We start from the raw sequence: 15421 nt of genomic DNA on the forward strand, positions 1-15421 counted from the left end.
ACTGAAAATTCAGGCAAAAATTTCCGATATTTTCTGTGATTCCTTTCCTCGCGCATCGACAATAAATAATTAGTCTCGAATAATTGTTATGGGAAAAAAAATGACGAGTGGAGTGAAACATTTCAATTTGTCTCAGACTAATGATGCAAGTTCCGCACCGCTGCAAACTATTAATTATTAAGGATAATTATTGTAATGCATAGGCACAATAAACGTAGAACAATGATAATATATTGAGAATTGATAGATTATATCGCATAGACATTCACTGTATAAATGAAGGCATTATACATCTATTAAGGAATTTTTACACTTGCGAGACTATCGTTAGGCTTTGTTATTACTTTCCAGTGGGGGCCCGACAGTCGATAATTATGAACTGCGTTGTGTGGCTCTGTTCATCAGTAGTTGTTGAAATTCGATTGATAAATTGTGGAAGAGGTGATTTGTCGATTGAGGAGAGTAATTTTACTGTACATTCTGCGGTTGTAACACATTATCACTCGTTATTGTATATCGATGTCTTATTTGTTCTTTCGTTTCGTATTGGAGATAATTTATTTATTGAGAAGTGCTCCCCGTGGCAGAGGGGATCAAACGAGCATAGTAAATTATATATTGCACACGAAATTATATATTTATATACATTACGATGCAGTTGGAGGAGAAAATTTGTGAGTGTTTGAGGGAGAACGCACAACTTTGTAACATAGACGGGTGAGAGTCGTGGGGATGTTTTATTTTCATTCTGGTGATGTGTGACATGACCTTGTGCATTTGAAAAAATTACACAGATGCAGAAATGTTCGGTTACATGATCGACTTATCGATGTAAGCTTATTGTAATGAGCCAATTGTTACGATGGTGATTGTTCAACATTTTTCATTATTAGACTACTGTTTATTATCCCCCCCCCCTCGCTATCATCAATCATTACTTGAATTATTTTTATTATTATTACTACAATATTATTTTTATCATTATTATTACTGTATTTGGCAGGGTCATGAAAGAAATTAAAGTTTTGAAAAACTATATTACTTGTGTGTTCAATTTATTTCATCCTTTGTCCGAATTTGAAATGAAATTTTCAATTTTTATTGATTTTTTCATCAAATTGTGCATTTTTGGAAACATAATTCTTTAAAATTGCAGCAAAAAATTTCTGCACTTCCGAGGCTATCGGTAGATTTGTTATTACTTTCCAGTGAAGGCCGACAGTCATCAATCATTACTTGAATTATTTTTATTATTATTCCTACAATATTATTTTTATAATTATTATTACTGTATTTGGCAGGGTCATGAAAGAAATTAAAGTTTTGAAAAACTATATTACTTCTGCATTCAATTTATTTCACCCTTCGACGACTTAGATTATCAAAACACTATTTTCCAATAACATATAAAGAGTAAATAAAATGAATTACCCCATAATCATCGCGACGGACTAATTGATACTAACTCCCACCGACGAATCGATAAATAACCGCTAAAATATTCCCCCAACCGGCAGATAATAAAATAAACCCGATAAAATGCAGAACTAGTTGACACTAATAATGACATGAAAATCATCATTACCGATAAATCGTGAGCCTGTGCCCCTCCGAGTATTTAAAAACAATTTAATCGGTGTTGGTAATCGTAATACACAGCAGCATAACTCGGTAATGGATAACAAATTGACCGTCCCGATACGTCCTGTGGCCAAGTGGAATCTACAGGGCGGGGTAAAAGGCGTGTGTTGCACACAGCAACGAGAGGACGCGAAAACCGATTAAATATCATAAAAGGGAATTACGAGGTTATCGCGGGGAGACCGGTATTGCTATACCCGTTGGAAACGCGTGCCACAAGTGAACTGAATCGGACACATGACTATTCACAAACTTTGAATCATACCACTCGTGAAAACTAATCAAACTCGATTCGATAAAAATGCCGGAGCAATGCATCTAGTTCGTCTACTGCGGATGGAGAATTGTGAAAATAATGCGGGAGGCTAAGTCGAGGGGACTTATTAGTCAGTCAGCATTGAGCACACTGGGGTACTCATATTACTCGAATGGCAGTGGCACTCGCGATAAGAATTTGCGATAAGAGTGTGTTGTGAGGCCGACAAATGGAGGAAAAATGAACACACCAGTTACGTACACTACATATTTCCAATTGCATTCCCCTTGACTTATGACGCCTTCCAGTACCCGGGACAAAGAACCTCGGGGGCAATTTGTGCGCTCACATGTATTTACCTTTCTCGGAAAATTATTTTTTTCTGTTGAGAGAACGGTTCGAGTGATCGATTCTTGCGAAGAGCGGGCATTGTTTGAGGTGGTGGGGTATGAGGGGTATTATGGGGTCCTGTCTTTGGGGAAAATTTGAGGGGCTCAGAATTTTTTAAAGGGGGAAGACGGGGGTCTATGACTTACTTGATTTTTTTATAGAGATGTGAATATTTAGTGCTAAAATTAGTCATTTTTGAGTCATTCAATGTCTGGAAATATATGCGAGTGAATTTTTGGGATATTTTCGTTTTTGGGGAATGAGTGAACTGACTTTAAACTGATTTTAAAGACTAGATTCCTTGGAATTGCATATTTAATTAGAAAATTTCAAATTTCATCGACGTTTAATACAATTCCGAATTTTTGAGCAGGAGGAACAAGAGAATTCAACAACATATTTGAATTTTCGATAGAAAGATGAATATCTACTCCAAAATTATAAATTTTCAACTACTTCAAAATTTGAAAATTTCTGTAAATGAATTTTGTGATATACTTTGATTTTTATAGAATAATTGAACTGACTTTCAAAGGTTTCATCGATTTTTTCATGAAATGGCGAAGTTTTTACGATAAGATTTCATGGAATTGTATATTTGATGATGAAATTTCAAATGTCAGATGAAATTTAATGAAATTCCGAATTTTTGAGAAGGAGGAATACGAAAATTCAACAATCTACTTGAATTTCCAATAAAAACATGAATATTTACTACTAAAAAACGTGAGTTTTCAAGTAATTGAAAATTAAAAAATATTCGTAATTGAATTTTTGTCATACATTTCCATTTTTATGGAATGGCTAAACTAAAATTCAAAGTTTCCATTGATGTTTTCGTGAAATTGGGCGGTCTCAATGACAAAACCCTTGGAATTGCACATTTAATAATGAAATGTGAAATTCCATCGTAATTTAATAGAATTCTGAAATTGAGAGCAGCGGGAGAACGATAATTCCTCAACTTACTTGAATATTCGATAAAAACATGAACATTTACTCAATCGCTGACCCCCAACACTTGCAATAAAATAAAATCCACGCAACAATCCCCCAAACCCCGAACCAACTATTGTTTACATGACTTCAAAAACCCTTCGGCCATTCTGACCCATAAAAAAAAGTAATAGGGAATTCCTCCGAGGAATGACTTTACAACATGCTCTAAAGCCGACGCTATAGCCGTACATCGAAGGGAGAGACTAGAGTAATCACGATTCCAATAGAGCTAGAACGCCAGCGGCCTGACACGAGCCAGCCCACGAGGAAAGGACTCAGAACAAGGCGCTTTTACGGTGTCATCAAGTTTGTAATCTCCTATCCCTATCGTCCCTGGCAATAAACGCTGGAAAAGAACTTCTCCCCCTGAAGAAAAACGAAAAATTAAAGCCAGAGGAGAAGGAATGAGAGAAAAAAATGTACAAGATGCACTTGAACTGTGTGAGGAGTGAGGGCGTACACGTTTTTGCCGCAGTTCTCTTTGGCCTCTTTTACTGTTGCCTCTGGTGCAGGTCATATGAGAGTTGCCCATGGAATATCGGTACGTTCGATCTTTACGATACGGGTTGATCCTCCGAACCTTTCTTCACCCCCTTTTGCCACTCCTACCTTGACTCTACCTTGTTGCATTAACATCGGGCGCGTTATCTTATGTAAATTAACGCGCCACGACAAAAACGCATTCGCTGGGTGTAAAATGATTTTAATGGATCGAGGAATCCCGTAGGAGATTATCCTCGGAATGAAAATCATATTTAAGAGGAATTAAATTTTTTTTCGTTTTTAATCCAGTGGAATTCACATTTTATCGGATCACGGGGTATTTTTCGTGTCATTTGAGATATAAATTTTGTTACTTTCTTGATATTTTTAATTATGGGAGGATGATTAATAATTATCACCCGTTACTATTGGCTGGGAGTTAAAAACTGGAGACATGCGGAGAAAACTTCCCGATACGAATTCTCAGCCAAAGAGGAATGAAAGGATCTTGAAGATTGCTTGGAAAATTTGTTCACTTTGGTGAAACCGGATTGAGTGAGGTGACAGTGATGTGAAGAGGATAAATAATTTAAAGAAATGTTTAAAAGTATGAGGTGGGGACGCTGCCATGTTCGGAGGGGGTGCAGGAAGATGGCGGCGTCCATATCAATCAAACACGAAAAAGATTATCCTCGGAATGAAAATCATAATTAAGAGGAATTAAAATTTTTTTTTCGTTTTTAATCCAGTGGAATTCACATTTTATCGGATCACGAGGTATTTTTCGTGTCATTTGAGATATAAATTTTGTTACTTTCTTGATATTTTTAATTATGGGAGGATGATTAATAATTATCGCCCGTTATTATTGGCTGGGAGAAAAAAAAATGGTGAAAAATGTGGAGAAAATCTTGCGATGTGAATTCTCAGCCAAAGAGGAATGGAAGGATCTTCAAGATTGCTTGGAAAATTTGTTCACTTTGTTGAAACCGGATTGAGTGAAGTGACAGTGATATGAAGAGGATAAATAATTTTAAGAAATGTTTAAAAATACGAGGTGGGGGCGCCGCCATGTTTACAGCCTCGTCCAGCAGAGGGAAGGGTTGTCCAATCAAGATGACGGCACCCAACGTATCAAGCACGAAAGAGATTATCCTCAAAATTAAAATTATATTTAAGAGCAATTAAATTGTTTTTTTTTTCGTGTTTAATCCAGTGGAATTCACATTTTATCGGATCACGGGGTATTTTTCCTGTCATTTAAGGCATAAATTCTGCTCCTTTCTCGATACTTTTATTTATGGGAGGATGATTAATAATTATCACCCGTAATTATTAGCTGGGAGTGCAAAAACTGGTGAAATGCGGAGAAAATCTTGCGACATAAATTCTGAGCTGAAGAGGACTGGAAGAATCTGAAAGATTGCTTGAAAAATTTGTTCACTTTGTAGAAACCGGATTGAGTTGAGAGTAATCTGAAGAGGATTAATAATTTCAAGAAATGTTTAAAAATATGGTGGTGGCGCCGCCATGTTTGGAGGCTCCAGAATCAAAATAATATTTAAAAAGAATTAAATATTTTTTCATTAATTCATTTTATTTTATTCATTCAATTTATATAAACTGAATGAAATAAGTTGGAGATGATCTGAAGAAGATAAATAATTTCAATAACTGTTTAAAAACACGAGGTGAGGGCGCCGCCATTTGTAGATCCACTTCCACGAGAGAGGGGGTATCCAAACAAGATGGCGGCGCCCGCACTTGTCGATCACCTCATATTTTTGAAGAATTCTCAAAATTATTTATGCTCTTTAAATCACCGTCAACTCGTTTCATCCGGTTCCTAGAGGAGGAACAAATTCTTCACATTCGTTCAGCTTGTTTCACCTCCTTTTGAGTAAGAATTAATGGCGCAAAATTTTCCCCGCATTTCAGCCTTTTTTCATCAATTCCCGAGGCCTCTCAATAATCGTAAAAATTCTCCAATTAATCGCATCAATGATTGAATCAGTCAGTTCGATTATACTGCGTCGAATATAAATGCGACACGAAGAAGGACTCACCGTTACGTTTCTCGAATTAATTCCAAAGATACGATGTACCTGAGCCAGCTTAAGGCGAATTAAGATTTCCACCGACTGCCATGTAAGAAAGTATGAACAAGAAAGGTCAACAGCAATAAATCCCCTAATACGTCACGACACTGAGTTTTCGTACTGATTTAGTGCCCGACCGATTGGACTTTCCCCACTATTCTCGTATTTACAACCTGAATTTTGTCGGTCTCAGCGTAAATATCATTATTTTACGACAATTTTCCATTCGCTGGGTCGACTCCATCCATGGGATGTTGCACACGTGCCTGTCGGCATTTATGGAAAATGGAAAGAAAATGGAGAAATTGTAGTGCGTTTCATACCGGTCTCGATCTCCTCGATCCCTATTTACGAACGAATTGATCAATGGGTCATCAATATCATCAATTAGTGATTAGAATAATAGAAATTGGTAAAAAATTTTGACAGCTCCACTGGAACTTCCGGAATTTCGTCATTGAAAATTCCTAATTTCATACGAAAATCAATGGAAACTGAATATCAGTTCAATTATTCCATGAAAATTGACTGAGATCAGAAAAATTCAGGTGAATATATTATTAAACCTCTCGAAGGTGAAAGTAGAATCTAAATATTTATCTCTTATATTTATCTATTAATCTAAACATTATTATCGAATTTTTATTTCAGCTCGTCAGTTTCGATATTTCCGTTTTCAATTAATTGTTTATAATCAATTCTCATTGCAAAAAGCAATACGACCGATGAGAATCACATGTCCCAATTTATCAGCTGTTAAATTTTCATATTACAATAAATGATTTGCTCATGTTCTAATTCCTACGCTCCCTGAATAAGATTTTAATCATAATTACAATTCAATTCCTTCTAGAACACACTTTAGAGTGTGAATTTCTGAATTTCAATGTTTGTTGATACTCTCGTAAAAGTGCGTGCCCACACTGTTATCAATTTTTAATTAGTTCACACGGTAATTCAATTAATCTGTTGTTCATCCCATCAATATAATTCCGTGCTTAGAATATTGTCATCTCGTGTTTTCAGCACCAAATTAGGGGAGGATGGGGCAAAACGGCCCCCCTTCAATCGTCAATATTTTCCGATTCAATAATCCGATTGGGATGAGTTAGAGCTCGTTTTGAAGAATGAAAAATTATCTTCAAAATGAAGTTGAAACTGGGAATTTTCACAATGTCATTCACAAGTTATTGACAATTGAAGGGGGGCCGTTTTGCCCCACCCTCCCCTATATATTAGAACTTCATTTGGAATATTGAGTCACAGCTTCTTTTTATTCATATCAGAAATTTTGTATTTGGATATTAATATTATTTGTTCAAAGTGAAAAAATCGATCATCATTCTCACTATATTGCATTCAGATTCTCCTATCCTTAACGTCAAAAATGTGGGACAATCCCATAATTCTAGCTATTAATTCTGATCAACTTTGTTCGAAGAAAACCTCAGTAAACGCAATATTAAGAAAGTAGAATTATTCTATTCTCCTCTGACCCAAATGATTTGGACAATTATGATTCGTTTATTCATGTTTCATAGAATGGTATTCAATTCTCTTTTGTTAGGCGGGCTTCATGAACCGTCTTAGTTCCTCCACTCGTTCGGGACATTTTTTTAGAAAAGATTTTCGGGAGTCAGTGGAAATAATGGGGAAAAGAGCCTCGATTGCCACGCGAATGTGCCCCGCCCGGCGGTAATCCAACAAATCCAATTCTCACTGGCCTACCCGATGCCTTTCTAGACCCCGCGGAGTGTCCATAGAGGTAAAAGAATATACACAACAAATCCAGTAACGCTCTCGTGCCAGTGAACTCATTCTTGCGTCGGGGCATTGTGCAATTTAATTTGTAGCACAACCTTGGACGCCATAAAACTCACGACCACGTCAACGTTAATTGCTTTACCCTCTCCCGCAAGCCCTCTGTCTCCCTCGTCGCCCTTCTCCGGGTGTTTGTGCACAGGGGATTGATCATATGAATTCCACATGTTCGGGTGAGTGATGGGAAATGAGGCGCTTATCGAGATGGAGTCGTTTATTGAGTTCCTCGTGGCATTCTGCACGGAGAGTAGAATGGATAGTGCTTGAAAAAAATTGAAATTTCATGGACAGTCGACTAGTAGTTTTTAGAAGAGTGACATTGTATGCCATTTAGGGGCGAAAAAATCATGAAATTTGAGATTTCAACGAACATTTCAAATTTTTTTCGTTGCATTAACTCGATAATTCTTAAACGTATTTGAAGTCCTAATGAAAAAGTCATTTATTGAAACAATTTATTGAAAATTCACGAATATATTCACCGAAGTTTTCCTGGTTTTTATCGATTGTCGTGAAATAATTAAACTGAAACTTACAGTTTCCATCGATTTATCCATAAAATTTCTTGAAGTTTTAATGACACTAAAATGTGATAACAATTTCCAACACGTCTACCGAAAATTCTAGACGAAATTGAAAAACATTTTTCATTTCCAATTTTTCAATTAAAAAATTCAAATATACCTTCTGGAATTTCCACGGAATAATTGAGATAAAATTTACAGTCATTCCCATTAATTTATTCATCAAATAGTGAATTTTCAATTACGCAATCTTGACATTTCCGTAGACCTGTCACTCGATAAAAATTCCTTCAATTATACCCGGAATGTCATCCAAAAATGTTGAACAATTTACGAATTGAATGGAGAATTACCAAAAAATTAGAGAACTCTCCAATTCTCCCCAAAATTGAAAACCATTTCATTCAAAAATATCAAACATCGCGAGAATGGACTAGAGAATTCACAAAAAAAAATTGAAAACTCTCCAATTCCAGCCAAACTGAAAACCCCTTCCTCAAAAAATTGTGAACAATAGGCGAATGGACTAGAGAATTGCCAAAAAAAATAGCGAAGTCTCTGCACGCACGGTATTTTTAACGATTCAAAAAATAGTACATGGGACTGGCGGGCACGATCTCTCCTCGTATACAATCCCCTCTTTTACGATCATATTCTGTCTGGATCTGCTTACATATGCCCGTGCGAAGCTCATACAGTCCAGATGATCAGCCGCGGGGTGACGGGAAAAAGTGGTGTTCCACGCATGTGCCAGGTGAAAAATCTCCCCTTGAGCTGTTTAAAAGGCGCGTTTTTAAGCCCCTGTAAATCACAAAATGCTTCCAGGTTGCGCTCAAACCGGCCAATCACTTTTCCCCCGAACAGATTAGAAACAAAAACGTGGGAATAAGTATTTTTATCCCATCAATTCGCCTCTAATATCGAGTGGACTGCACACGATGTTGAAAAAATTGTGTCTTTGATGGGTTATAATAAATATAAAATTTATTTATGATGACTTAAAACCGGAGAAACACCTCACACGCCTACTATTTCCTAACGATTCTCGCACGGATTATTGATGGGCTAGCAGATATAAAACGTAATCATGGTAATTACTTATCTATTTGATGATTTTGCGTACGGTGAAAGCATAAACATTTTTAACTGTGATTAGAGAGGAGTAAGTGTGAGATGTTTAAAGCTCACCGTGCGAAAATCCATAACATCTTTTCATCTCGGGACGCGGAACGCACATGCGGACAACCTCCGGGTAATATTGTAACGCAAATTTCTGCCTCATCACCGACAGGCGCCTATAATATCTGGGTTTATGGACTACCGGGTAGTTGGAATTTGTTAGGAATTATTTCTGGGGAAATGTGATAATGAATTGTCAATTATTAGGAGCGAAGAAATGGATTTTAATCAGCTCAAAGGGTTTGTGTGAATTTTTTTCGGTTTTTCCGGAATTTTTTCCGGAATTTTTTCGGTTTTTTTCGGAATTTTCCGGTTTCATATTAATTTTCAGGGAATAATTGAACTAAAATTTACAGTTCTCATGGATTTTTCCCCAAAATTCCGAATTTCCAATGCCGAAATTCCTTGAAATTTCCGTCGAACTTAAATATAATAAAAATTTCCGAAAAGTACTGGAAATTTCAGCTAAAAATATTTAACAGCGCAGTCACGAAATCCTGTTGCGTTTATACTTCAGATCATTGAAAATCAATCGTTTCGAAATCACTGGAAGACTGCACTCAGATTTCACTGAAAATTCAATAAAATTCAAAAATTTTAAGAAGCATGAAGACGAGAATTCTTCAATTTACTCGAATGTTCAATGAAAACATGAATATTCAGTGCCAAATTACCTTGAATTTTGAAATTGAAAATTCAAGAATATTTTCATCGTAATTTTCCGCTTTCCCATCAATTCTCAGGGAATAATCGAACTAAAATTTACAGTTCTCATGGATTTTTCCCCAAAATTGCGAATTTCCAATGCCGAAATTCCTTGGAATTCCCGTGGAACTTAAACATGATAAAAATTTCCGAAAAAATTCTGGAAATTTCAGTTAAAAATATTTAACAGCGCAGTCACGAAATCCTGTTGCGTTTATACTTCAGATCATTGAAAATCAATCGTTTCGAAATCACTGGAAGACTGCACTCAGATTTCACTGAAAATTCAATAAAATTCAAAAATTTTAAGAAGCATGAAGACGAGAATTCTTCAATTTACTCGAATGTTTCAATGAAAACATGAATATTCAGTGCCAAATTACCCTGAATTTTCCGCTTTCCCATCAATTCTCAGGGAATAATTAAACTAAAATTTACAGTTCTCATGAATTTCTCCCCAAAATTCCGAATTTCCAATGCCGAAATTCCTTGGAATTCCCGTGGAACTTAAACATGATAAAAATTTCCGAAAAAATTCTGGAAATTTCAGTTAAAAATATTTAACAGCGCAGTCACGAAATCCTGTTGCGTTTATACTTCAGATCATTGAAAATCAATCGTTTCGAAATCACTGGAAGACTGCACTCAGATTTCACTGAAAATTCAATAAAATTCAAAAGTTTTAAGAAGCATGAAGACGAGAATTCTTCAATTTACTCGAATGTTCAATGAAAACATGAATATTCAGTGCCAAATTACCCTGAATTTTCCGCTTTCCCATCAATTCTCAGGGAATAATTGAACTAAAATTTACAGTTCTCATGAATTTCTCCCCAAAATTCCGAATTTCCAATGCCGAAATTCCTTGGAATTCCCGTGGAACTTAAACATGCTAAAAATTTCCAAAAAAATTCTGGAAATTTCAGTTAAAAATTTTTAACAGCGCAATCACGAAATCCTGTTGCGTTTATACTTCAGGTAATGAAAATTCAATCTTTCCGAAATCCCCAGAAACCGCAGTCCCGCGAAATAGACATCATTTACAGTGATGGTGTCACTCTATCGAGGAGTAGCCCCTCGGTGAGAATGGACGCCGGTAGGAGATCAGCCCGGGACAATTTCATACTGAAGTATCCATTTACCCTGGGCGGTGGTCCCTCGTTATATCCGGGACAGGCGCGCAGGTCCGCGGGCGTGTGCATCTGATAGTCCACTGAGAATTTATGGCGACCCTGATGGTTCATTTAGTACTGACATCGACAACCGGGGCTTAATATCTCTCTCTCACTCTCTCACTCGCTCTGTTGTTTCTCACTCGTTCTGAGTCCCCTCAGTCCCAGTAATGTCGTCACAGTGTAGTTGTAGCGCAGCATATACCCGTATATAACATACGGAAATATCTTGTTAAAATGAAGATGGGTGGCCGGTTCGTGAGTGCAAGTGCACAAGATTCAATTGGCTTTATTATGGAATGATAAAACATTAATATTGATAAATAACATTGGGAAACTACACTTGTCGTCAATGAAAATATTTCAGTTTTAATGAATTCATTCACTTCAACTGAAGGATTACACTGTTAGAAAATTACTCTTGGAATTTCGAGTAAAGAATGTTGAAATTTTTAACGACGAATAATTTATGTGGAACTTTCATTGATCTTATTATTGATAAATCAGTCAATGTTCTGAATATTCAATGATCATTCGTAATGAATTACTTAATTTTATTGGATTTCCAAAATGAGTCAGGAATTCCACGAGCAATTTAGTCTGAAATTCAGGGATCCCCATCAATTTTCAGTTTCTTCCATATTACAAGAATCTAACCCTTACATTAATGAAGGTTTAAAATATGTTGATCTAATTTTTAAAATAATATAATATTAATAATCTGATTTTTTTCGAATAATGATGTATTTAAAATTTTTTAATACGAAACTGTAAATTTACCTCTAAGTGAATCATTCAAACTTCTTAAAGGGGGATTTTCGATTACACAAATAATCATCAATCTGTCTACCTCAATTATTGATTGATAAAATAATTAAAAATTTGAATATTCAGATTGATGATACTCAAGTATTCAAAAAAATTAAGAGTGGTGTTAACTAATTAATGGCTACAATATTTAATGGTAATTAAATATTACAAATTTGGCTCTCCCTGCTGAAATTGAATTCAAGTTCAGAATATTAAAAATTCAAACGCACGTTACCTAAATTTCAGAAAATTTCCAACAGTGTATTAAATGTTTATAAATTAGTTCAATTTTAAATTTCTGCCACATTACAAGAATCTAACCCTTACATTAATGAAGGTTTAAAATATGTTGATCTAATTTTTGAAATAATATAATATTAATAATCTGATTTTTTTCGAATAATGATGTATTTAAAATTTTTTAATACGAAACTGTAAATTTACCTCTAAGTGAATAATTCAAACTTCTTAAAGGGGGATTTTCGATTACACAAATAATCATCAATCTGCCTACCGCAATTATTGATTGATAAAATAGTTAAAAATTTGAATATTCAGATTGATGATACTCAAGTATTCAAAAAAATTAAGAGTGGTGTTAACTAATTAATGGCTACAATATTTAACGGTAATTAAATATTACAAATTTGGCTCTCCCTGCTGAAATTGAATTCAAGTTCAGAATATTGAAAATTCAAACGCACGTTACCTAAATTTCAGAAAATTTCCAACAGTGTATTAAATGTTTATAAATTAGTTCAATTTTAAATTTCTGCCACATTACAAGAATCTAACCCTTACATTAATGAAGGTTTAAAATATGTTGATCTAATTTTTGAAATAATATAATATTAATAATCTGATTTTTTTCGAATAATGATGTATTTAAAATTTTTTAATATGAAACTGTAAATTTACCACTAAGTGAATAATTCAAATTTCTTAAAGGGGGATTTTCGATTACACAAATAATCATCAATCTGCCTACCGCAATTATTGATTGATAAAATAGTTAAAAATTTGAATATTCAGATTGATGATACTCAAGTATTCAAAAAAATTAAGAGTGGTGTTAACTAATTAATGGCTACAATATTTAACGGTAATTAAATATTACAAATTTGGCTCTCCCTGCTGAAATTGAATTCAAGTTCAGAATATTGAAAATTCAAACGCACGTTACCTAAATTTCAGAAAATTTCCAACAGTGTATTAAATGTTTATAAATTAGTTCTTTGGATCCTGACACTTGTCTATATCTAAAAAATATTCAGATATAATTTATTTGATGTGAATAAAAACGCGAATAAAAGTCAAATTTAAAGTTGAACAAAATCTCTATTACGATTTATTTGAATAAATGCGTTTATTTCATTTCAACTAAGTTCATTGAATTCAAATCAACTGAACTTTGTATGTAAACTAAATGAGTTCATTAAAATAGCGCACAATAAAGGTATTATTCACACTTAAATTCCATTTTCGTATTCATTTTTATTCGTATTAAATAAGGAGTTTTTTAAATCTAAACAAATAATACAAGAGGGAATGAATGAATTAAAAACAAATCTGTGGAATGGATCGACAGATAAATCCGAGAACTTTAAAAAATAATGCGATGTGGGAATGAATTTTTATAATAATCCCAATATCACGAATTTTTGAATACGCAGAAGTTTTGTGCAAATAATCGCGTGGTCTCAGGAGATCTTCGTGGATCAGTGCATTAAATGAGCGTTATTCTACGCCTGAAACAGAAATACGGCATTTCTCGCTGGAAAACCTCTCAATTCCCGCGTTATGACGTCTCGATGAGGGAGCGATGCGCCGTGGGGATATGGTTAATTACATGGACGAGTTGGCATCGATGCTGGGGCTCCCGTTGAACCCTGGCGCGGTGCTCCTGGCCCTTGGGTGAGTGAGTCCGCATTCGCGAAGATGGCATCGTGCACACTAACGAGTAACAAGTGGCGTGACGTTTCAGTTAGGCTTGACTCCTCGGCGAGAAGTATCCAACAGTAGCCACCAAGCTCTGTAGAGGTATCGGTATGCCACGATGTGCCAGCATCGGCTTCAACTCAACCACCGAGGCTAATTAACTCACTGGAGATTCATTATCGACACCTCAACACTATCCTTGTGTCTTAATTTTAGATCGGGCTATCACCGTTATGGGGGGAATTGCCGGGGATTCCGACGAGAACTGGGGAATCTTCAATCTTAACTTTGGTGGATATTAGTTAAGAGACGTTAGTTTATGTGCAATTCATTTGTTGATTCGTATTAACTATTCTTTTTAATTTTGATTGAAGGGAAATTGCTCTTTTATTGCCTATAGTATAGTTATTTTTGCTAATAAATTACCGATATGCTTCCCAATGGTTATTCTGCACATCATTTCCTTCCGTCATGTATAATTCATTGTTGATTTCATTTTATTAAATTAAATGAGATTTCTTTTCAACTAATTTTGTCAGATTTTCAACTTAGTTGAATGCTATCATCATCATTATTATAAATATCTCAAAATCTAAGGGAGATGGCAAAATTTTTGTTACGGCCTTTTTTCTGACCCTCGATTTGATCTGCAAAAAAGGTCATTACGAAAATTTCGTTATCTCCCTTAGATACGGAGATATTCCGAATTTATTAACGTGTCATAATCTTTTATTGCAGTTGAATAAATTGTTTTTTCTGAGTACATGACGTATTCATTTTCTGTAATTCAAATATTTTCATTCAAATGAATATTCCAGGTGATGAGAAAATATTGCTGGGATGCACAGAATAATTTTAAATAAAGAGCTTTATTTTATTCAAATGATGCGTCATTTCTCGGCGGAAATCGCAAGAGCTAATATGAATTTGGAGTGATTATTTGTTAAGACCCACTGGGGAACTTAGCATAAATGCATTTGTGTGCGGGCATTAAGTTAGTTACGCTTAAATGCAAATTGATGACTGTTAATCGATCTGTTTTAGACCTTGGGAGCTTCTGAAGTATAATGTGAGAGTCTCCATGTCTTCTCCCGCGTTGCTCATCTATTTTTTACAATCACCCTGTGCATATCTAAAATGATCGTTAATTTGTCTCCTTCGGGGGATTTTTAATTTGATGACTTTTTCTACTTTCTCACTTTGGAATAAAGTCAACAAAATTGAGGATTTATTTTAAAAAATTGAAAACAATTATCTGAAACTGCAAATTTTAGTTCATTTGTTCCATGAGAATTGACTAAAATCGAACAAATTCAGGTAAATGTATTCTAAAATTTTTAATTAATCGAAAATTTCACGTAATTTAAAACTGAATATTCACGTTTTTATTGAAAATTTGAATAA

This window comes from Diachasma alloeum, unplaced genomic scaffold (genome assembly GCF_001412515.2).
Source record: "Diachasma alloeum isolate Michigan unplaced genomic scaffold, Dall2.0 Dall_scaffold_00338, whole genome shotgun sequence".
Taxonomy (NCBI): domain Eukaryota; kingdom Metazoa; phylum Arthropoda; class Insecta; order Hymenoptera; family Braconidae; genus Diachasma; species Diachasma alloeum.